The 4,807-nt window shown below is 39.6% G+C and overlaps 1 pseudogene; it reads left to right on the top strand.

Annotated features, from left to right (window-relative positions):
* The first annotated feature begins 288 nt into the window (after nucleotides 1–288).
* LOC110139972 (large ribosomal subunit protein eL6 pseudogene) lies at nucleotides 289–1,195 on the top strand (annotated as a pseudogene).
* The last annotated feature ends 3,612 nt before the right edge of the window (nucleotides 1,196–4,807 follow it).

The following is a 4,807-nucleotide window of genomic DNA, read 5'->3' as shown; positions in this document are numbered from 1 at the left end:
TTGCCTCATTCTTTAAAATGAGTGGAAGTCAAGAATCATTAGTCATTTGAGGAAAGTTTTCAATGTGAAAGAGATAAGATAAACAGTAAAAAATAATAATAATAATAAAAAAGGGACCTTAGTTCTCTTTCCCATCTTGCAAGGTAAAAATGGCAGTATCTCTTTGCAGGACTAGGTTTCAAGATCCCAATCCTTCGCCATCCTAGCTGAGAGGGTATCAAGTCGACATCTGCAGGGGTCAGGCACGCTCGGGGCGTACTGAGACGCCTCCCGGACGCTTCATTTCTCTCTCTCGGGTTTACGATGGGGGGTGAAAAGGCTGAGAAGCCAGGTACTAAGGAGAAAAAACGTGAAGCCAGGAAGGCTGATGCTGTCAACAAGGCTAAAAAGGTGAAAGTGGCGAAGAAAGTTAAGAAGGGGAAGCCCCACTGCAGCCGAAACCCTGTCCTGGTCAGAGGAATTGGCAGATATTCCCGACCAGCCATGTTCTCCAGAAAGGCCTTGTACAAGAGAAAGTATTCAGCAGCTAAATCCAAGGTCGAAAAGAAAAAGAAAGTTCGGGTTCTTGCTACTGTCACGAAACCAATTGGTGGCGACAAGAATGGTGGTACCCGAGTGGTCAAACTTCGCAAAATGCCTAGGTATTACCCTACTGAAGATGTGCCTCGGAAACTGTTGAGTCGTGGCAAGAAACCGTTCAGTAAGCATGTGAGGAAGCTGCGCCCAGCATCACTCCTGGGACCGTTCTGATCATCCTCACGGGGCGCCACGGAGGCAAGAGGGTCGTTTTCCTGAAGCAGCTGGGCAGTGGCTTGCTACTTGTGACTGGGCCTCTCTCCCTCAATCGAGTTCCTCTGCGTAGAACACACCAGAAATTTGTCATTGCCACCTCCACCAAAATCGATATCAGTGGTGTGAAAATCCCAGAACATCTCACTGACACTTACTTCAAAAAAGAAGAAGCTGCGTAAGCCGAGACACCAAGAGGGTGAGATCTTCGACACAGAGAGAGAGAAATACGAGATCACAGAGCAGCGCAAGGTTGATCAGAAAGCTGTGGACTCACAAATTCTGCGAAGAATCAAAGCTGTCCCTCAGCTCTAGGGCTATCTCCGCTCTGTGTTTGCTCTCACAAATGGAATTTACCCTCACAAAGTAGTATTCTGAACTTCATGCAAAGAACCTAATTAAATAACTTGTCCATTAAAAATAAAAGTAATAATAACTCAGGACAAACAAAAATATTGCACTGAGCAGAGATGAACTTTGAGTAACTATACTTGGAGCTGTCAGGGAGGTATGATAGTACTGTACTCAATCCACAAAGTAAAACACAATTCTATACATCTAAGAATACTGGGAGAGAAAAAAAGAAAATCTTCAAACTTAAGAAATAATATGATAGCAAAATGAAGATCTCAAAAAACATTTTGGAAGCAGAGTTAACCCCTGCAGGGTGAGAGGTATGACTCTCAAACCTGAGTTTCCAGTATTTTCTCTTCCTGCCTTCCATCAATGTCTGCTTCCAATATATTTTCTTGGATGGTGACTATGGTTTAAAGACTTCAGCTGGGGCATTCTAAGCCTCTCTTAGAACTGTTATAGCAAGGCACTCTAACTTCATGAGCAATGAAATTTTATTGCCAAACTCTGCCATTTATCTGGAAATAGAAGAATAGCTTTCCCCTGTCCCCCAACTCCCCCCTCATTCTTTAATGTATTCTGTGTAGTAATTTTATAATCCTAATCACCCATAGGGTGTTTTACATTCTTTTTCCCAGACAGCCTGCACAAAATTGACTCTCTTTTTATAGCATTTGGAAATAGTAATTCGAATTAGGAAGAAGTATTGATATGCTCCCAGAGGCAAACAACAGCTCCGGCAGTAACTTTTGCTAACACCAGCCAGTTCCGCCTACAGATACCATCTCACCCTCAAACAGTTTTCGATCAGCCCTCCAGTCTCTCCAAGATCAATAACTACCCACCCGTGCAGCACCTTCACGCTGCACTTGTAGGTGCTGACAACACGAGCCTGTCACCTTTTGTGTGCTTGTCTGAAACGCCTGCAGCAGGCAGAACTCAAACTTCATCATTTGATTATGATGCACTTCTGTAGCAAATTGTAAAAGCATTTAAGTACATTATGACAGATCTGGGACTATGACAACACTGTTGATCAGTGTTATTCTCATGGCCAGGGGTCCAGCTTTGTGGAAACTTCAAGACTTAATTTTAAAAAGCTTTCAGATTTTTGACTCTGGTTGAGCTAAAAGCTTTCACTTGTTTTTGCTGTCATCTGAGAAACACTGGACTTCTAGCACAAACATACACAAGGATCAAACTGGCTTATATTGCGCTGAAAGAGAAAAGAAAGTGAAGGTGTTAGCTACTCAGCCATATCTGACTTTGTGACCCCATGGACTATAGCCCGCCAGTCTCCTTTGTCCATGGAATTCTCCAGGCAGGAATGCTGGAGTGGGTAGCCATTTCCTTCTCCAGGGGATCTTCCCAACCCAGGGATTGAACCTGGGTTTCCTGCATTGGCAGGCGGGTGTTGTTTTGTTTTGTTTTTTTTCCCGTCTGAGCCACCACGGAAGCCCAGAGGTATTACCCAAAACAAGAGCCCATTAAAATAGATGTGCTTCATAAAGGAAGGGCAAGTGTGTCCTGCTATGAGAAATTTCAACACCTGGGCCCATAAAACAAATATTTTAGAGGAAGCCATTTGCAGCACTAAGATGTTTAATCAGTTAGAATTTGTTTCAAAAATAAAATCCTTTAGGATATCTAAACCACTCCACATACTTTGCAATTTTGCACTACATACTTTATAGCACATAAGTTTACTTTTACTGGAGCCATAACATTTATCTGATAGAGCTTCCCAAATAATTTTGCATATGTTATCTAATTTTATCCTATTTACAACCCTGAGTATTCAGTGCAACTCTTTTATCCAGTTTATAGGTAGTGAAATAATTTGCTATAATGTGTAAAAACAGGTGTTTTTTTTCTTCAAATAAATCTTCCTCCTTTGCATATACCAATGTATATGAAAGCAGTACCTGAAAGCTACAAAAAGTTCTATAAATGTTTCTAGAAAAATATAAAACTAAAGAAAATATTCACATTTAAAGTTACATCTTGAGGAATCTCAAAGAAGAGTGTTTACAAGAATAATGCATATGATGAAATACTGACACAGCAAGGCTGTTACTTTCCTAGTTTTCTGGAAGAGACAAAAGTTTTTTTTTACTCATAGTCAGAACCTAAGTCATTCTTTGGATGAAATGTCAGCCTGGCTTGCTGTATCTTTTACAATATCTCTCTCTCAGAAATCATCAAAGTAAATAAGGTAAAATGTTAGGCTTCTTGGTGAATGGCCAGCCTTAAATAGTATAATCTGAGCTACTAACAGCTATTAAAGAAATGCAGTTAGTTCTTCTATTTGAATCACACAAAGCAACTCAAAGAATGCTAACAATATGACTTCGGTAGAGCAATAAATGAAATTCATTATTAGTAAATAAGTGTGTTTTTTGTGGTTACCTCGTGTCCAGAACTTTGTGACAGAGGTGGCCACGTTATTCCGTAATCATCACCTAAGCCCCAGCAAGGGACTGGATCTTGCTCATTTTGATACTGCCAGAGCCTGTCTGTGTTATAGGGACTCGATAAATGCTTGATGAGTAAATTAATTAATAAATAAACTGTTGATGTTGTTGGATGCATCTTGGCAAAGAAAATAACACAGGCGTGCAGTCAGAAAAATTGGGGTTCACTTTCCAGCTGAGCCAAACAGTAACTGTGCAATCTTAAGTTCTCAACCTCTCTGCCAACCTCTTATCTCAACTGTAAAAGTTTACAGTGGGTACTAATGCCTATCTTATAGGGTTGCTCTGACAAGGAAATGAGAAACAAATTAAGCGTTTTAACCATTTTCCCTGACACTATGTTTGTACTATAAATTTACTTTATGAAAAGTATTTTTACCAAGCAAGCTAAAATTTAAGACTTCAAAATAGCACTACTTTGAATGATCAAGACCTGAAACTGTAAAGTTTGGCTTAACTCACTGTCCTCTTTCAATACACAAGGTAAGGGATGATTAATTTAAAAGGCATACAAATAATCATTAATTAACATAGCAAAACAAATAGTGCTTATGTTACCATCCATTAAAATATCTCCATGAATATCACCTTGATGTCAGTTTGGTTATTAATTTTATTGAATGTGTGTGTGTTAATCACTCAGTTGTGCCCAACTCTTTGCAGCCCCGTGGACTATAGCTTACCAGGCTTCTGTTGATGGAATTCTCCAGGCAAGAATACTGGAGTGTGTTGCCATTCCCTTCTCCAGGGGATCTTCCAAACCCAGGGATCAAACTCAGGTCTCCTGCATTGCAGGCAGATTCTTTACCCTCTGAGCCATGGTGAATATTAATTTAAGATAAAAAACTTGATTCTGTAATTTGTTGAAATTTGGACTCTGATGATACCAATTTCTACATTGGAAAAGAAAGCATAGTTCATGGAAGTAGAAGGAAAAAAGCTTCAAAACCAACGTTCAGCAAAAAAAAAATAATAATAATTGAAAGAAACCACAACAAAATATTTGCAAAACCTCTGTGGGAATTCCCTATTTCCATCATTGCAGAGGATAAAAAAAGTGGCCTGGTGAGATTTCTAATTCCCTGCAAGTCTTTCTATAATGCAAATGTCATGTTGAAAAATTTGGCAATTACATTAGGGAAAGGTAAGTTGCTCAGATCACTGGAAAATGTTTTGACATTTAAGTGACC

This window comes from Odocoileus virginianus, chromosome 8, assembly GCF_023699985.2.
Source record: "Odocoileus virginianus isolate 20LAN1187 ecotype Illinois chromosome 8, Ovbor_1.2, whole genome shotgun sequence".
In the NCBI taxonomy this organism is placed as follows: Eukaryota; Metazoa; Chordata; class Mammalia; order Artiodactyla; family Cervidae; genus Odocoileus; species Odocoileus virginianus.
The sequence above is the reverse complement of the archived record's forward strand: the minus strand, read 5'-3'. Positions and strand labels throughout refer to the sequence as shown.